Source organism: Tamandua tetradactyla, chromosome 2, assembly GCF_023851605.1.
Source record: "Tamandua tetradactyla isolate mTamTet1 chromosome 2, mTamTet1.pri, whole genome shotgun sequence".
NCBI classification, from domain to species: Eukaryota; Metazoa; Chordata; class Mammalia; order Pilosa; family Myrmecophagidae; genus Tamandua; species Tamandua tetradactyla.
The window spans coordinates 30,234,616-30,255,437 of NC_135328.1; the positions used below are offsets into that span (position 1 = coordinate 30,234,616).

General features: G+C 36.7%; 1 long non-coding RNA gene and 1 pseudogene across 1 annotated transcript; both read right to left on the minus strand.

The window, feature by feature from the left end:
- Positions 1 to 2,513: 2,513 nt before the first annotated feature.
- LOC143667511 (uncharacterized) lies at positions 2,514 to 11,498 on the minus strand. The gene is made up of 3 exons (XR_013168077.1): positions 7,682 to 11,498; positions 5,184 to 5,223; positions 2,514 to 2,671 (listed from the first exon to the last, which is right to left on the minus strand). It is a non-coding gene; the product is annotated as an uncharacterized LOC143667511 (long non-coding RNA).
- Positions 11,499 to 17,887: 6,389 nt separating this feature from the next.
- On the minus strand, positions 17,888 to 20,380 carry LOC143667514 (cytochrome b-c1 complex subunit 2, mitochondrial pseudogene; annotated as a pseudogene).
- Between the last annotated feature and the right edge of the window lie 442 nt (positions 20,381 to 20,822).

The window sequence follows — 20,822 nt, forward strand, 5'->3', positions numbered from 1 at the left end:
TTTTATATTTATTTGGCAATTCAATGGATATCACTTGAAATGCATTTCTTTAAATAAATACCTATTTATGGTTTTCTACTCTCCCATCCATTTCTAAATTTATTTTTCTTCCACTAGACAAAGGGCCCTAAGAATTTAATTAAGATTATTAGAGAAATAGGTAATGTAAAAAGACAGGAAAATGTTTCATTTTGCTTTTGGACTTCAATGATCACACCAGCTGAATTTCATTAATTTGCTTTAAGGACAAAAGTGTTCATTGAAAATAGCAAAGACATCATCTTCTGGCTGTGGGGGAATGGACATGACAGTGACTCTGCATTAATGAAATTTTAGGTCTGTTTACTTGCAGATAGCATGGGGTTTGGAACTGCATACAAATCTGCAAGCCACAAAAACATTGTCCAACGATGAAACAATAGCAGTGGTGTAGCAAGAGGTTTCAATTAAATCTAAATGCATGATTGCAATTTAATTGCCGATCTCCTTCCAGGGCCAGAAATGAGCACTCTTATGCTGTCAGAGCTGTGCCTTGCTGTGTCTGATGTGTGAACAGCTACATGCTGAGGGTCCTGCAGTCACTCTTTACATCAAAGCTGTTAAGTCAAGCTTCTCCAGTGACTTTAAAGCAAGTTAAATAAACACCCATCAGGGAAAAGAGGAAAAGCTGTGGTTGAGAAAAACAGAATGTTCAGAACCGTGAGAAGCAGCAGATGGTATAGAGTACCACCTCATCCACCCCCAAATGGCATGACCAGGGGCATCACTTGCCCAAATTTCTCAGAAACAGGCTGTGATAAGCAGAGGTGCCTTTGAAAAAAGGAGCTTCTACCCAGCTATGAGGAATGTGTTGAGCAGTGAGCCTCTAGTTGACAGCTCCTTTGAGGACAGACTTCAATGCCTAAAGCTGCTTTCCCCAAGGTCTCACCCTTCTCAGGCAGCCTGCAGACCCAGACCCAAGGAGAGAGGGTAAAAAGACCTGGCTATTCATATACAGTGTGATTCCAGTTGGCCCTGGTACATCAGAATCACAATAAAATAAAAATAAATGTCAAAAAGTGTGTGAAACAGAGAAATAAAGGGAGAAAAGAAAATAATTCCAGGTGATAAGATTAATACACAAAGCATACTCTGTAAAGTACTATACATTTGCTAGCAATGGGCTTCAAATTTGAGCTTTATAAGAAATATGCCCTCTGAATAAATGAATGAATGAATGAATGATTATGAAAACTACAAAAATTACTAAGAAATGTAAAAAGATTTGAAGACAGGAAGAGACCAGCCATGATCTAGGTTGTAAAGATAAGCTTGTACAATAGGCCGAGCCTCCAATCTTGGGGTTTGTTCATATGAATCTTAATCCCACAAAGGATAGGCTAAACCTACTTAAAATTGGGCCTAAGAGTCACACCCAAAAGAACCTCTTCTGTTGCTCAGATGTGGCCTCTCTCTCTCTCAGCCGATACAACAAGCAAACTCTATGCCCTCCCCCTCTCTACATGGGACATGACTCCCAGGGGTGTGGACCTTCCTGGCAACGTGGGACAGAAATCCTAGAATGAGCTGGAACTCAGCATCAAGGAATTGAGAAAATCTTCTCAACCAAAAAGGGGAAGAGCAAAATGAGACAAAATAAAGTGTCAGTGGCTGAGAGATTCCAGGCAGGGTTGAGGGGTTATCCTGGAAATTGTTCTTACGCATTGAATAGATATCACCTGTTTAGTTAAGGTGTGCCTGAAAATGTGGAGCTGTGCACCAGTGACCATGTTTCTTGAAGATGATTTTATGATGATATGGCTGTCACAGTGTGACTGTGTGGTTGTGAGAACCTTGTGTCTGATGCTCCTTTTGTCTATCTTATTGATGGACAGGTAAAACATATGGATTAGGAACAGATAAATAATAGGGGGAACAAATCTTAAAATGGATTTAGTAAATTGAAGTGCTGGTGATTGGTGAGGGGGAGGGGTAAGGGATATGGTATGTATGAATTTTTTTCTGTTTTCTTTTTATTGCTTTTTCTGAATTGATGTGGATGTTCTAAGAAATGGTCATGGTGATGAATATACAACTATGTGATGATAGTGTGAGTTATTGATTATATAACAAGAACAGAATGATTGTATGATAAGGATGTTTGTGTTTGTATGTGGTTATGTATCATAAATAAAAAATAAAAATAAAAAAAGATAAGCTTGTAAATATTCTTCCCAAAGTAACACATAAATTTAATGCAATTCTAATAAAAATTCCAAAGGGTTGAGGATATTGACAAATATTCAGAAGTCTTTCTGAAAGAATAAACAGATACAAATAACTACAATATTTTGAAAAACAAGCTTAAGAAGGGGAAATTCCATTAAACATGAAAATATGTAATGAAACAAAACAGTGTGAGAAACAGGCAGAAAAAAATCAGAAGATATCAATCACGCTAAGTAAAATGGACATAAGCAGACCCAAGTATACATTAGAATTTAGTACAGAAACCACTTATAACTTACCATGATTCTGAAATTCTGATAGGGCTCAGAAGAGACAGCTTTTTCTACAACATATTGTGTTAGCTACAGCAGCTTGGCTGGGGCTGAAGCTTCCAAGATGGGTTGATCACATAAGTCTGGTGCCTCAGATGGTCTATTAGTCAGGGTTCTCCAGAGAAAGAGGACTTAGAAGATATAGATAGACAGATAGATAGATAGATAGATAGATAGACAGACAGACAGACAGATAGATAGATAAAGTAAATATTAAATGATTTATTGTAGGAATTTGCTCATATGACCACAGGAATTGGCAAGTCTGAACTTCATACGGCAGGCAGCAGGTTGGAAACTCCAATGAAGATGAAGTTGAATTTCCCAGGTGAAGTTGGCTGGCTAAAGTAGAGGCAGAAATTTTTCTTTCTGACTTCTGAAACCCTCCGTTCTTGCTTTAAGACCTCCAACTGATTAGATGAGGAGACTCCTTTCATTGGAGAGGGCAATCTCATTTGTTGACTGAAGATGCAATCAATTGACTATAGCTGTAAATCCATCCACAAAATACCCCCACAGTAACAATCAGGCCAGTGCTTGCTTGACGGAACAACTGAACACTGTAACCTCGCCAAGCTGGCACATGAAATTAATCAGATAGGGACTGGCTAGGCTTCTCTTTCAATGTGTGGACTCTCATCACGCAGTAGTCTAGCCTGAGTTTCTTTACATGGTGGCTGTATTCCAAAAGAACCAAAACAGGAGAAGCCCAGCCCATTAAGGCATAAGCCCAGCACTAACACAGCATCCTCACAGCTGCATTCTATCGGCCAAAGTAAGTCTCCCCACCAGCCCAGATTCAAGGCAATGAGACTCAAACTTTGGATGGGAAGAATTTCATGTTATACAGAAATGGGAGAAACTACACTCACATATCTTTACGAACAATCCACCAGAATAAAGTTTGTTATTATTGTTAATATTGTGATAGACACACACATACTTGCACACACACATGCATACACATTTCCAGGCCCAGTTGGTTTTGCAGACTAATTCTAACAAAAATTCTCTTCCAGAAAACAGAAAAATAAGGAATCCTCCCTAACTCATTTAGGATACATATATAACCTTGGTTCCAAAAGCAGACTCAAGTACTGCAAGAAAGGAGAATAAGTCAGACTTATTTAAAACTATAAATGAGATGATACTTAAATAAAATGTGATCAAACTGAATCCAGCAGTATACAAATAAACAATATATCGTGAGCAATTTGGACTAATTCAAGATACGCTCATATCTGAAAACTTAATCAGTGTCATTTAACCACTTCAACAGAATAAAAGAGGAAAGAAATGAGCATTTAAATCAATGAAAGAAATGGATTTTTTGATATCAACAATAATTCATGGTTTTAAAGAACTAGCAAAATAAGAATAAAAGTGAACTTCCTTAATGTGATAAACAAAATCTTCTGAAAACCTATGACAATCACCCCAAGAGGTTGAAGCATTCCCTTTGAGGACAGAAGCATGATAAAAATACTCACAAACAATACTTTCATTCACCATAGCACCAGAAGCCCTGCTCAGAAGGCTAAGAGGAAAAGATAAGTGCCATTCAGTTTGGATAGGAAGAAACAAAAGAATAATTATTTCCCGATGATGTATTTTTTCCATTTAGAAACTCAAAGAACCTTGGAGATAAATTACCAGAGCTAAGAATACAGTTTAGGAAGGTTGTTGGATTTTTTTGTAAAATTGATTGCATTTCCTATAGATTAATAGTCTTAATCCAATTAATAGATTACATGACAAACTGGAAAAATAGCCTCAAATAAGACTCTATTTAAGGTTAATACCCTTAATCTACAAAGCACACTTGCAAATCTTAAAATCCAATGGAAAAACACTAATGCTTCAATAGAAACATTAGGAAAAAAAGAAATACTAGCAAATGAAAAATCCATGCAAGAAAAATATCACTAATAACTATGTGGGAGAAAAGTTTAGTCTCACTATAAAAAAAAAGAGCTGCTTATTAAGATAACAGTGATGTGCGGCTTTTCAACTGAGAAAAAGTCATTCTCAAGCTGACCTGTGTGTTCTGAGATAGATCCTTTCACACACTGCTGTTACACGTAAATATAAATATATTTATAAATATAAATATAATGCATACTCTTTTGTACTTTATATTTTATATTTATAGCTAAATAAAATAAAAATGTATTTATATAAAATGCCCACGACATTACTTAAAATATAGAAAAATTGGATGTGTGACAAATGGGAAATAACTAAATAAATTATGGCTCACCTATAATTGATTTCAAAGTGTGATATGCTTGGAAACCCTTCTTGAAGGAAACTTCTGTGCAGCAGTCCAATATCTAGATCAGTTAATGTGGGACTGCTCTGTTCCAGGAGCACCAAGGGAGCCTGGCATGGGGGCTGCCTCCCAGGGCTTTCTGTAAGCCCTCAGGTGGGGCCTAAAACCTGCCTCTATGAATACCCAAGAATACATCAGAAACTGTAAAAAAAAAAAAAAAAAAAAAAAAAGCCCTGCTATAGAACATTATAAGACTATTAAATTCATATTTTTGAAAACATTTGCAATGGTGACAGCAAAACTCTGGATAATGCCACATAAAAATTAATATGCAAAGGCAGGCCCAGTGGGTCAGCAGGCAGAGTTCTCACCTGTCATGCCAGAGACCTGGGTTCGATTCCTGGTGCCTGCCTATGCAAAAAAAAAAAAAAAAATTAATATGCAAACATGTATCATGTATGAGACCAACTAAATAAATGCACGCAAATATCCAGTGGTTATTTTCATTTTGTTCTTTATAGTTATCTGTATTTTTCAGTTTCTCTGCCAAGACCATTGTATTTCTTTTACAGTTAGGGAGAAATGGAAAATTATTAACAAACATGCATTTCTTATTCAGTCCCATTAGTTGATGCTCAAAAAATTATATGCATCTGTAGAAAAAAAAATAGACCGGAATTTTTAAGAAAATTTTATTAGAAACAGCTAAAGAGCTCTCCAGAAGTCTACCTCTGGGGCATTCATCTTCGGTTTTATTCAGAACACATCTGAAATCAATTACAGCCCCCCAACTGGCCTTAAGTACCTCTCTGTGCCTCCACTCATCTCCACAGCAAAACTACCTCAGCCATGGTCAAAATAAAAATTTCTCAGTTGCCTTGGTTGACCTAGAAATGCTTTATGCAATTTGCCGCTATTGGAAGGGAAATGGTTGTTAGAAAATAAATATTTTTTCACTTTGTCTTGTTAAAGTGATGCCAAAAATATTCATCATTCAGAAATAGTAGAAGAAAAATAACAAATATTCAGTAAATAAATGGAATTTCCAAAATAAATCCAAAGAGACTCATTGTTTCTCCATCTCTAGAGATACAAAGCAAAGGATGGTTTGCTTTTTTTTTTCTTTGAATACCCGAAACAAGAAACATCTATAAGGGCTGTAAATACGGGAAGAAGAGCATCTTTCCTTCCTTCTTCCATTCAGTAAACATTTACTGAATATTTAAGTATATCAGGGGGCTGGGAATACAAACTCATGCATAATGGGAGTGAGGAGGGAGGCAGGAATTTGTAGAAATTTATAGAAATGTAAAGAAAGTTTATGGAAAAGGGCTATAATAAAAGTATGCAAAAGATATTCTGGAAATTCAGAAGGGAAAGCCACTAACTTGGTTTTCTAAGGGTGCAAGGGCATGGGGAAGAATTATGAATGGGGAGGTGTGGAGGAGAGGTTGGAGGCAGAAATAACCAGTGCTTCCCAACGGGAAAGATACTATCACAGTCCAAAATAAGAGGCAGAAAAATAGGGGAAGTGTGATCCATAAAGAGGAACTGACTGGTCTAGCTTTACACTGATGAACACTAATCTCAAATGGCCCTGAAAGCATCAAGGCAACTCTATTGTGTTGCCCTAGTCATTCACTGGTCTACTCTCTGAGATGACTAGCTCATAACTTTTTCCTCTCTTTAAACCTCCAAACTTCCTATCCATCTATTCTCTCAGAAAATGACCCTGCTTCCTTTTTTGAGAAAACAGAGGCAATTAAAAAAAGGGGTGGACATGCTCCAAACACCACGACTAATGACATATTGGTATGTGTGCTTTTGTTCTCTGTCATGCCTCCTTTTGCTATGGATGAACTGTTGGCCTCAGAGCTGAAGCCCAGCCCTCTACTTGTTGAGCAGATCTCATCCCTCTTGCCAACTCAAAAATAACTATTTCAGCAATCGTCTCCTCTGTCTTCTGCATCATCAATTTCCCAGTCTCTATTGAGTCATTCCCATCAGATACAAAAATGGCATGAGATTTTAAAACCTTACTTGACCCACATTCCCTCCTAGCTACCCTCACATATCTCTGCCTTCCTTCACAGTAAAACTTCTATCAAAGTCTGCCTATCCAATATAACAGGTATGAGTAAATATGTGTTAAATGAAAGGATGAGAGAAGTGATTTACTATGCCTACGATCCTGCAATTATCATTGGGAAGCAGAAATTCCAAACTAGCTGTACCTGTGTTTAATCTGGTGCTATAATCATGAAGCTATATGCACCCCAGGAAAAACATGCTCTTAAATCTAATCCATTCCTGTGGTTGTAAACCCATTGTAAGAAGGACATTTTGATGATGCTACTTCAGTTAAGACATGACTCATTCCCAATGGGACTTAATCCTATTACTGGAGTCCTTTAAAATGAGAATGAATACAGACATAGAAAGAAAAAGACATGAAAGCAAGAAGCTGAAAGCAATGAAACCCAGAAGAAACAGGAGACACCAGCAGACACTGCTGTGTGCATTGCCATGTGGCAGAGAAGCCAAGGAATGTCAGCAGCAAGTCTTCAGGAAGAAAGCATTGCCTTGATGCCTGAATTTGGACATTTTTTCAGCCTCAAACTATAAACTAATAAATTTCCATTGTTTGAGCCAACCCATTTCATGTTATCTGCTTTGAGCAGCCTAGGAAACTAAAATATGCCCCAAAGCTCCATGTTACAACATCAGCCTCTGGCATAGCTGATTGGAATAGATGGTGGTGCATTAATAAAATAGGGTATGTGAAAGAAGGAAGATTTGGGATGGAGGGTTGTGAAATCTTTTAATATTTTTCAAAATAAGCTTAATATTACAGAAATCGTTTGCTTACTCAGAGGTGAGTAATCTGGCAGTCTTGAATATCTGCTACACAATCCAGAACCAGAAATGGAACAACCAAGGCTTCTAAATGACCTAAACAGATGTCACAAAGCCCAGCTTTCACACAAGAAGCTTAGCAGTTTCTCTGAGCTACAGATTTAGGGTGGATATTCCAACAAAGAAGCTTAAAAGTACCCACTATAAGCACGATACAGAAGGAGCACAGCCATACACGTGCACGCACACATCAATTCCAAACACTTTTGCAATAGATCAAATAGCCTAAGAGTCTGGTTTCAGTCAGTCTTAAGACAGCCCTTCTCACCTTAGTAGCAGCCCTGTTGCTTCAGTGATTCTCCCACCACACAGCAGAATACAGTGTAGCAAAAAATAATAACTGAGAATATTTAGAACAGTGATCTGAGGTCATCAAGATAAGACTAAGTTCTATTCAGCATCCTCTTTTGAAAGAAGGCAGACAGATAACTCCTACTTTTTAGGAGGAGATCCACAGAATTCAGAATGGAAGTTTTTTAATCTGGTATATGAAGGGGCAACATTTCTGGAGGAAAAATCAATGTAATGGAAGACCTTCATCCCCAATCATGCTAATAAACAAGACATTACTGTCCTTGTCCAGGGGATAAAAAAGAGAATCAGTTTATATGGATTCAATTTTCAGTTTTAATTTGGGTTTGACTCACAAGGTGTTTGAGAGGTAATAAGTACCACAACACATGCATCATGGGATCAAAAACTGATGTTAACTCTACAACACAAACTGGTATTCACTGGTCCAGGGAATGACTGCACTATTATTTTAGAAGTTCTGTGGTTTTCTAAAAGAGAGAAATGGTTTTATTTGAAAGTAACTAAGTATACTTTTTTCCAAAGTAAGATACCGTTTTTTTTTTTTTTTAAGATTAGAAGTATAATATTCTCAAATCTGGAAATAAACTAGCACTACCCAAGGAAATTCCAATAATAAGGCTGCTAATTCTGTAGGCCAGAAAGAGAAGTAAGGGCTTAATATTAAACTTTTCAAAATTTTTCCTCCCTCATTAGCACTTTTGGCCTTGGATTTCACTGCTGGAATTACGGATAACATATTGGAGCTTGTTTTTGTCACACATATGAAGATTTATTTAAATTGAAAGTCCTTCTCAGTTCATGTGGATTGAAACCATAACTAAATACCTTGTCACATGTTTCTTATTGTGGACAGGCATATATAACTCTCCAAAGAATAATTATTATTGCAGTGTGCAGATTTTGCCCTGACTCTTTTTTCATATTGAGAAACCTAAAAAGTGAACTTGTGTAAAAGCTTTAATCAACAAAAGAATGTGTTCAAAACTAAGGTATGGAAAACGTTTCATTCTCTGGAGAAGGAAACATTTGAAAACCAATTTCCCCTTTTCTCTAAGCCAGATTCCAAGGTCGATGGAAAAAACAAAATATTAGGACTTTTTCTGTACTCAGTAGTCCAAATACCATAACGGAACATTAAAGATAGAAATTTTCCCTTCTTTTGAAAATGGAAGGGTTTCCCAGATGTTGTTAGAACCATTACTCTGCCTCCTGGCCAAGTCCTTGTAATGTCCTTATAATCTGATACCCAAACATGAAATTCAATCCAATATAGGATTTAAGACTGCGGGCTCTGTAATCAGACAGAGCTGAGCATGGAGTCTCCATTCTACCTGTTAGCCAGCTATGAGCCTCAGTCTTCTCATCTGCAAAATGGGGTAAAGTAGAACCTGTTTTGTAGGACTAATGAAAGAATTAAATGAGATAATAGATGTAAAAGATCTAGCACAGAGTAAATAGCACAAAGAAATGTTCAAGCAGTGTTATCAATGATTATGATTGTGAATGTGATCGTGATTATGATTTTCCTCTTTAATACCACTTGCCTACTTGGCACACAGACACATATTTCCTTCTAAAAAATTTGTACTAACCTGGAGAGGGGATCAGTTTGAACTGCAGTCATGCTCTTGAGTGATAAGACATGCAAAGGGGTCCTCTATTCTATTGGGTCTACCCTCATTGTCTCCTTCAACTTTCCTCCTAATTTCCAAATAGGAAACAAAAAGAAGGTGAGAATGAGGAAACTGGGTTGTAAACATGAGAATGTCTCTGAGGATTTAGAAATAGGGGAACATGAAGTTTTCCCTTGGAAGGGCTAAAATGAGGGCAACAGAAAATGAAATGTGAAAGACATTTGAAAATGAAATCCTGATCTGTGTATCAGTCCACAACTGGCATGACATAATGAAAGGTCCCCACACGCAGCCCATAATTGTCTTCAGTTTTTTCCAATTCTCTATGACAACTTCTCCCAAAGTGCTAGCTATATTTTAAAAGCACCAATGAACAGAAAGTAAAATTAACCCAGTGTCATATGAACCAAGAAATGATGGCAATAAAGACAATAAAGTACCAGCAGCGTTGCTACAAGACCAATAAAGGGTGCTTAGGTCTTGCACTGAACTTAGGTAAGTTCAGTGGATTCTGAAACACTTTGTAGTTTCCCCCTAAACCCGACATAGAGAGGAAACTTCCAATACCTATTTTTCATATTGGATTGACAAGTGCGTTTTGTCAGTATTATCAGTGGCTGGCCCCGGCATTAGAAAATGTTATTTCTTCAAACTGAAAAGACTCTGCAGAACATCTCACAAAGAAAGTGGTCACTCTTTGTTGTGCTTCCCCATCCCGCCATAATTTGCCTTCATTTTTTTTTCTTCTTCTTTTACTGCAGGATTTATAAAACCCTTTGAAACATGTTGTTTCCAGATGTAGATCCCCAGTGCCGTGTCATTTACTTCCTGTCCAAGCACTGAGCAGATGGAATTACACAAGTTCAGCTGTATGAATCCATCCTCCAATGCCTTCATTAAACTCCAGGATTTTAAAGAGTCTGCCCAGTTCCTGGCAGGGATCTTTCCATACTTCCACCCCCAAAGCTGTAAATTACTACCTCATTAAACTCAATTGTAAATGATTAGGTGTCTGGAATGTACTTTCCTTTCCCTGCAGTCTCCTTGGAGTAATTACTGCCTCACAGGCCTCTCTACTTAACTCAGCACATTATTCAAGCAAGGCAGCATTTGAGTAGCTCACTGGTAGAGTTTTATTTTTGTTAGGGTTTTAAAAACTCTATCTTTTGCTTCCAAAAGCGGAAGATCTGTGATCTTCCGCATCCCATTGAGCAATCTCTCTTTTAATGAGAGAAAGCCATAATCAACGGGCCTTTTTCAAGAATTCGTTTTCCTTCCACCACACAGGCAGTTGGAACTTTGTTTTTTCTGAACATCAATGAGATAAATTTACCATTTTAAAAGGCTTCCACTGCTACCATGAATTTCCATTGGTAGCGATTATTAGGGAAAATTTTTCTTTCCTTTGAGACAAAGAGAAATGAAATTAACTCAGGTATTCAATGTTTGTTCATCTAATTCTGATTCTTTGTGAGGTTTGTTTTAAAAAACTTGAAGGGTTTTTTCTCTCTCACCAACCCTTTTTACCCATGACCTTTCCAAAGAGGAGGAGGGGCTGTCACACTGAATAAATAATCTATCCAAAGTTCCTAGCCTGGTTGCCATCATTTCAGCAGGAAAGGTAAAACTAATATTCCCTAAGGGACAAAAGCTCGGAAGGTCAGTCTGCTTTCTTATGGAGGATTTTTTTTTTACTCGAGTTGATTCATTGGTTTAGAGTCTTTAGATTTTCTTTATGCCTCTTTTGGGCTTCTTTGCCACTTGTCCACAATACTTAATTGGCTATGCTTCCTCATGTCCCTGGAATATTGGTAAAAATACTGGCTTATCTTATGGCAAAAGAAAATGAGGCTCATGAAGTATAATGGTTTGGTTGAAGTTAAGTATTAATAGTACAGTAAATACTGAAGCAGAGTCACCAACATCTGTGAAGGAAAAATTAAAAAACAGACAAAATAGAATGGAGCATTATTTATTCCTTCCTGACATCAATGAAGGAAAACTTCAGAAACAGTTAAGGGCATGGAGCATTAATAATTTGTATCTCAACCTATGAATGTGTTGGAGGGTATCATAGATGATTCTAAAGGAGATCCATTCGTTTCTAGGCATGACAAGTAAGGGATATGCCAGGCAGTTTAGGTTTCCATTTGTCTGCATTCATTTGTGTGTGGAGAAAAAAAAATGTTCAGATGAACTTTTCTTGGGAAATTTCTCCCAATTGGAATAGAATAAAAAGGTATAAATGCATCTTGATTCCTAGCCTGCAACTTTGGAGTAGTCAGAAGGGTGCAGAAACAGATAAAGGAGCCATTTCCATAAGGAAGCAGAGGAGCTTAAGTAGCACTACCCAGGTTACAAAGCGTGATATAGAATCAGGGGATGTTTTTGTTTCCTAAAGCTTCTGGAATGCAATATACCAGAAATGGGGTGGCTTTTACAATGGAGATTTATTAGTTTCCACATTTACAGTTCTAAGGCCATGACAATATCCCAGTTAAGGCATCAAGAGGATGATACCTTCTCTGAAGAAAGGTCGCTGACGTCCAGGGTTCCTCTATCAGATAGCAAGGTACATGGCCAGCATCTGCAGGTCCTTTGCTCCCAGGTTTCACTGCTTTCAGCTTCTGTGTGTCCTTGCTTGCTTCCATGGCTCCTCTCTTAACATGTCCAGGGCTTTCTTCTCTAAATTCTCTCTGCACTTTTTCTATCCTTAATTCTCTCATAAAGGACTCTAGTAAAAGGATTAAGATCCACCTTCAATTGGGTGGGTCACATCTCGATTGAAAAATCTAACCAAAAGTTCCCACCCACAATAACTCTACACCCACAAGAATGGATCCTCACTTTTGCCCACAGCACAGCACAGATTTGGCTCAGTGAGGACTGAAGGAGCAGTGGTATTACTCAGGCACCCTCTAAGGGAGTGATAATTTGGGAGACTATCTTTTGGCAATGTCATCAATGTTGATATGGTGGACATGGGAGATAATGATGAAGTTGAGTCACAATCCTCAGGAGGTTTGATGAACTTCAGATATTCAAAAGGGTGCCCAGGGCAGAAGAATATGAGCTAAAGTAAAATATGAAAGAAATAAGCAGGTAAGACTTTTCTGAAAGGGCTGGATGTCCTTTATAAGCTTTGGGCAAGCGCCAGTAGAATTTATTACTATAGTCACCCTATCCAGACCTACGGTCTGATGATTCCTGGGAAAATCAACTACACAAAAAAACATATTCAAAGCAGTACCACAAAATGGGTAGAGAAAATTAGCTAGTAAAATAGATTGAATAGAACCAAAAGTTGGTTTCTGAAATATATGCTTTAGGCAATTCACTGCTTGACTATTCTTTCAGTGATTTTTAAATTGTCATTTAAAAGCCTATTAGAAAATTAAGTTTTTTCCCTTGGAGGAGAAGAAAAAACAAACAACAAAAAGCTATATGAAGGATCTTTGGTTAGTAATTATGTAAATATTTTTATGTATTTGTAAGCCATTTCTGTGTTTGTTTATGAATTACCTATTAAGGTTTTTTCCTATTTGCCTTTTTCTTATTGATTTATAAGAGTTCTTTATGTTATTGTGGGTGATAAATAAGGCTTGTATATCATTTATTTTGCAAATGTTATTTTGGACTTTTAAATGTGTTCATAATTGCTGAGGTAGAAAAATTTCTGTTTTTTACTGTTATTTTTCTATAATTTTATGTTTGGAAATATTCTACTAACCCTGTAAACAGAATCTCTCCTCCTATTTTTTTATCTTGTAATTTCATTGTTTGAATTAATTTCTAATTCAATGTGCAATCACCTTTTGGAGAATTAAATAAGGAAAGGATCTAGCTTTATTTTTTACAAATAAGTATTTTATTTCCTTTATATAGAATAATGCATTGCCCTTTTGGAAAAAAAAACCTTTAAGCTAAAACCTTGTCTGTTTCTTAAATTTCTATTCCGCTTTACTGAAATGCATTGGACTACTCTTGTGCCAATACCACAATGTAAAATTACAGTATGTTCTAAAAAACTGTGATGCAAATGTCACTTCATAATTCTTTCACAATTTTATTGTAGAGTTTACTTCAGCTTAGGATATAAAATTTGGTGACAGATCATTGTTCTCACCAGAACACTAGGGGAAAAAATTGAGTATACTAAAAATTCATGTTTTAACATATTAGAAAGCTGTGAATGCAAAGAAAAAAGGACAAGCCCTTCCTGGGTGAGTTGAGACCATGAGTTGCTGTCCTCCAAAGACAACTGCTGAGTTTAAGCAGGAAGAATCTGCTGGGGTAAGAAGAAACCAGTTACGCTTTTAATAGCCATATGAGCTGGATTAATGGAATGAATCTTAGGAACCCCAAATGCAGAGCTCGTTCTTCCTGCTAGCAAATTCTTCCCAGCGGACTTGCTCAGGGTCTGGTGGTACATCTGGGAAGCTGGGAAAAGGCTGGAAAGAAGTCTTTTCAGGGCTTCTCGGTGCTTAGATTACAAAGTCCGCTAGAAGGAAGGGCCTACCATCTACACAGATAAGATTTCACCCTCAAGAAATGTGAAAACAAAAGCAACCTGAAACTAAATCTACAAACCAGCCCCAATCCAATTCAAATTCTGATTGGATCCAAGCAAAAGCTTTCTGATAAAAGGAAAAAACATGCCCTGTCTAGGGAAAAGTAATAATATGCTCCAGTTTCCAAGGCTCTTTAAACATAATAAAAAGCTTCAGTTCATCAGAATTACATACATTTCAATTATCTGAAAACAAGTGTAAAATCACTACTAGAAATATTAAAAATTTAGAGGGAAAAATGGACCTAACGGATGAAAAAAATGGAGAATTTAAGAGAAGTGGAAACACTAACAACAATAAAATGGGCATTCTAGAACAAAAAGTATAAAATATTTAAAATTAGGAATTCACTTCACGGGCTTAATGGCAGACTAGATACAACAGAAGAAAGAATCAGTGAACTTAAAGACAGGTCAATAAAAGGAGAATTAAAACACAGCAGAGTGTGAGAAAGATGTAAGATATCATCTGTTATTAACAATTTTCAAATACATACAAAACAACACAAACAGTTAAAAAGCTATGGCCAGATAGCCTCACTGGTGAACTCTGCCAAACATTTAAGGAAGAAATAATATCAGCTCTACACAAACTCTTTGAGAATTCAGGGGAGGAAGGAACATACTTCTATTTACTTTATGATATCAGAATAGCCCTAATATCAAAACATGACAAGGACATTAAAAGGAAAATTAAAAACCAATATCCCTCATTAGCACAGATGTAGAAATCCTGAGCAAAAGAATAAAGTGAATACAGTGATAATATTTAAAGAACAATATATCACAATCAAGTCAGATTATCCCAGATATACAAAGTTGTTTTAACATTTAAAAATAAGTCAATGTAATTCCCACATCTAAAGAATCAGAAGAATAAACCATAAAGTTTTATTATCCTCAAAAAGTTAAATACAGAATTACCATATGACCTACCAATTCCGTTCCTAGGTATATACACAAAGAAACTGAAAACAGGTCTCAAAGAGATACTTGTACACCAATGTTTATAGCAGCATTACTCACAATAGCCAAAATATGGAAATTACCCAAGTATCCATCAACAAATGAATGGAGAAACAAAATGTGGTATATACAATGGAATATTATTCAGGCATAAGAAGGAATAGTTATGAGACACACCACAACTTAGGTAAATGTTGAAAATAATATGCTGAGTGAAGTAAGCAAGGCACGTGAGGACAAATATTGTATGATTTCATCTATATAAAATATCTAGAAATAGCAAGTTCATAGGCATAGAAAGTAGATTAGAGGTTACCAAAGAATGGGAGGAGGGAGTTCTGGGAAGTTGTTGCCTTATGGATAGAGAGTGTTTGTAAATTTTGGAAAACTGTAAATAAAATTAATTTTTAAATATTATTATTAGATACAAACAAAAATAATTTGATTAAATTCAACATTTATTCAAGACTTTTAAAAAACTCAAAAAACAGTAGTAGAAAGGAGCTTCCTCAATTTGATAAAGAATATATACTACAACAGTACTACAGCTAGTAGCATATTAGCTTCACCTATGTACCACTGTACTGGTGGTTCTAGCCAGTGCAATAAGGCAAGAAAAAGAAACAAAAGTCCTAAAGATTGGAAATCAAAACATGGCATTGCCTTTATTTGCAGATGACATGATTACATGCATAGAAATTCCAAATAAATCTATAAAACAAATGAAAAGAAATAATACATAAAATTTTAGCAGAGTTGCTGGATATGAAGTCAACAGAAAACACTCAAGAATATGTCTGGATACTAGCTGCAAACAATTGGAAATTTTAAAATATGAAAAACTATTTACAAAGGCATCAAAAAACATCAATGCATAGGAATAAATATAATGAAAATTATGCAAGATCTCAACTTAAAATCACAAAATATTACTGAATGAAAGTAAAAAAGAGATCTAAATAAAGGGAGAGATTACCATGTTTATGAATTGAAAGACTCAATATTTTTCATTTTTAAATCCTCCACAAATTGTTTTATAAATTTGACACAATCATAGTAAAAATCCCAGCAATCTTTTATTTAAAAGAAATATATAAGCTGATTACAAAAGTTATATGGAAATGCAAATGACTTAGTATATAACCAAGAAAATCTCGAACTTACAATATCAGTTTCCAATATTTACTACAAAACTACAGCAATGAAGACAACGTGGTATTGGTGTAAGGACAGATAAACAATGGAACAGAATATAGAAATAAGCCACACAAAAACGAGCCCTTGATTTCTGACACAGGTACCAGTGGAATTTAATTTTCAATACATAGTGCTTAAACAACTGTATATACTCATCAAAAAAAAATCTTTACCCATCCCCCATGTCATAAAATTAATTCAAGAAGGTATAATAGACTCAATGGGAAAACTAAAAGTTTAAAGCTTCTGTAGGAGAAGATTTGGGAATATCTTTGTGACCTTGAGGTGAATGGTGACCTCTTGGGCAATATACAAAAAGCACTTACCATAAAAGAAAAAAATACTGAGAAAAAGAACTCAAACATAGTTGATAGTTCTACTCATCAAAAATCCACCATTAATAAAATGAATAGGCAAGCCACAGACTGGAAGAAATTAATTTATAATATATGTATATCTAACAAAGATATATATAATACATATATCTAACAATATATTTTTAAACACTAATACAAATCACTATGAAAAAGACAACCGAATTAAAAGGGCAAAAGACTTGATCAGTCATTTCACAAAACACAATGCTTGTATAGAAAATAGTAAATGAAATGGTACTTGATGTCACTATCCTAAAGGAAAATGTAAATTAAAAATAATAATGAGGTAACATTTCACACCACCAGAATTCTTAAAGTTAGACTGACCATATGAAGTGCTTGTGAAGATGTGAAGCAACTATGTCTCTCATACGCTATTGGTGGGGAGTGAAAGATGATAAAACAAGTTTGGAAAGATGTTTGCCAATTTCTAATTAAACATTCATCTACCTTATGACCAAACAATTACACATCTATGTATATACCTAAGAGAAATGAAAGTATATAACCTCAAAAAGACTTGGTCAAGAATTAGTATTAGCAGCTTTAGTCATACTAGCCAAATAATAGAAATACCCAAATATCCACCAACAGGAGAATGGGTGAACAAGTTATGCAATATTCATAAAATGGACTGCTACACAGGAACAAAAAAGACAAACAACTAATATATGTAATGATATGGATCAATGTCAAAAAAATACATACTATAGGGTTCCATTTTTTTATGAAATTCAACACCAGGTAAAACCAAATCTATGGTGATAGAAAACGATAATATGTTTATCTCTGAGTAGGGGCAGTTGACTGTGTGGGAGTATGAGGGAACTTTCATGACGTATGAAAATGTTCTATGTCTTACGTGTTGTTGACAAGTCCAGTGTATATTTCTAAAATTCATAAAGTTGTACAATCAAGATTTGTGCATTTTACTTTATTAATTATCTTTCAGTAAAACAATATTACAATGCTTTTGCTTTTTTTTAAACAGAATATTTTATTTACTTTAGGTCAGCTGGGAATAATTATCTTCATTATTGCCTTATATCTCACTCATTGAGAAAAAAAGATAAATGTTTATTACAGACTTTTGACTTTCAAGCATTTGCAGCTCTGGATTGAGAAAATGTTTGATCTCCTATAATATGTACTTCTTTATTACAACTTGTCAACAAAAGGTGTCTGCCCAAAATTTCCACTTGCTGCCACTAACTTCTTGCCAGATGCAAACTTCTTTGCTGCATTTATGATATCAGCGGCAGCCACTGAGTCAATCTGCTGAAGGACTGTGGTTGGTGGGACATACAAACTGGCAACTAGAACCTGGGACCCAACTTCATCCGGGAAACCCTCAGAAGACTCTACCAACATTAGGTTTCCAACTTTCAGCTTGTTTTTGGCAACTTGGACATCTGTACTGGAAAGATTTCCTTGGGCAATTGTTTTTACTTGGTTATAGGCAGCCTTGATAACATCACCAGCAGCTACAGCCTGTGAGACAGTATAAATCCTAAAGAGTTCAGAATCTGAGTAACTGGCATTAAAAGCAGAAACATCAAATGGTTGTTGAACTGCTTTGGCAATAGCCTGGTATAGAGAGTGGTGGAGTTTCTGCCCCTCTTGACATGTGGTCCAGCACTGAGGACATGCTGGAGAACACTAAATGCATTGGCTTTTGTACTTCCTGTGGCAGAACTTTCTACTACAAGAGCAGCATGGACAAGACTATTTCCATTCTGTTCTTAAATTTTACCTCTGGTCTTTGTGCCAGCTAAAACAAGTCCACCCCTCATGTTTAGAAACTGTTCAGCAACTTGCTTTAGAACAGGATGACTCACACCAAGTCCAATTAAAGCCATTCTTGGAGGGAGGGGCCAAGATGGCAGCTTAGCAAGGTGCGCATTTTAGTTCATCCTCCAGAACAACTACTAAATAACCAGAAACAGTAAAGAACAGCTCCCAGAGCCATGACAGTGACCAGACAAACAGCATGCCCCAGTCTGGACCAGCTAGACCAGCTGCAAGTCTCTCCAGAACTGTGAGTTCCCCAAGTCACAGCAGCCAATGCCTGGCACCCCTCCCCCACAGGCGGCTTCCCAGAGGGACAGGAAAGACACTCTAACAGTAGCAGGGACAGGTCCAACCAAACACCAATTGTGGCATTAATTAACAAATTCTGACTACTAAAAATAGGCTCCCAATCAGGCGAACCTGGTCAAGGCGGAGGTCGCTTATTGGGCTAACCAAAAAAGAGGAAAAGGGATGAAATGGATGTTTTTGTGGGTGTTTCTATGGAGGCTTGGCTGCCTCTGGATTCAGTGGTGGGACTACTGGGGCTGCAACTGCCCCAGGCATAGGCAGAAACAGACTGCTTTCAGGGCTGTCTCCCACCTGTACCTTCCCCAGGGAAAGGGTGACACCCAACTCAGGTGGAATCCCTCTCTCAAGGAATTCAGAACCCAGGGCTCAACAGTTTGAAGCCATTAAAACCAGCCTACAACCTCTCCTCTGTCTCCACCATGCCCCCAGTAGGGAAAGCCTTCCACACTTAAAGGTGTCACAACATCTTTTGCTGGTGGGACCCGCAGGCAGACAAGAGCCACATACTGGGCAGGATAAGAAAAACAGAGCCCAATGAGGAAGAACAAAGGAATGTCATTATTGCAAGGTGCTGAAAATGGATGATAATTAATACTTCAAAATGTCACATTATGTGTGAGACTAAAGCAAAAAATGTTCATTTGTTACAAAATTTAGATTTTGACTAGAGCATTTCCTAATAGAACTCATGTAGATAGTTTGATTGAATGTCATAAGTACTTGGAATCTCAGGTAGGACATGAGATTTTGTTGGTTTGTCCAGAGTGATCCCCCGATGAATCCAAGAATGATTTGATCAGTGACTGGAAAAGTATTTGCAAGCCCCCTTTGGGGAATGGTGAGAGCGGGGAGAAATTCAACTTCCCCAAGTCAAATTCTTGATATTCTCACAAGCAGTGTGGACAACGAAAGCTATAGGCTGAGCCCCCAGTCTTGGGGTTTGTTCACATGAAACTTAACCTCACAAAGGATAGGTCAAGTCTACTTAAAATTTAGGCCTAAGAGTCACCCCCAAGAGAGCCTCTTTTGTTGCTCAGATGTGACCACTCTCTCCAGCCAACACAATGAGCAGTCTCACCACCCTCCCCCTCTCTGCATGGGACATGACTCCCAGGGGTGTGGACCTTCCTGACAACATGGGCCAGAGATCCTGGAATGAGCTGAGACTCAGCATCAAGGGACTGAGAAAAACCCTAGAATGAGCTGAGAATTAACATCAAGAGATTGAGAGAAACTTCTCGACCAAAAGGGGGAAGAGTAAAATGAGACAAAGTGTCGATGACTGAGAGATTCCAAACAGAGTCGAGAGGTTATCCTGGAGGTTATTCTTATGCATTAAGTAGATATCACCTTGTTGTTCAAGATGTAGTGGAGAGGCTGGAGGGAATTGCCTGAAAATGTAGTGCTGTGTTCCAGTAGCCATGTTTCTTGATGATGATTGAACAATGATATAGCTTTCACAATAAGACTCTGTGAATGCGAAAACCTTATGTCTGATGCTCCTTTTAGCTACTATATCAACAGAAGAGTAGAACATATGGAATAAAAATAAATAATGGGGGGAACAAATGTTAAAATAAATTCAGTTTGAAATAGTGGTAAATGAAAGTGAGGGGTAAGGGGCATGGTATGTATAGTCTTTTTTTTCTCTATTATCATTTTATTTCTTTTTCTGTTGTCTTTTTATTTCTTTTTCTAAATCGAAGCAAATGTACTAAGAAATGATGAATATGCAACTATGTGATGATATTAAGAATTACTGATTGTATATGTAGAATGGAATGATATCTAAATGTTTTGTTTGTTAATTTTTTTAATTAATAAAAAAAGTTTTAAAAAAAGTAAAAAAAGAAAAACAGCGCCCAGAGACTTCAAAGGAAATTCTTTTAACCTGCTGGGTCTCACCCTCAGGGAAAACTGACACAGGTGACTCCT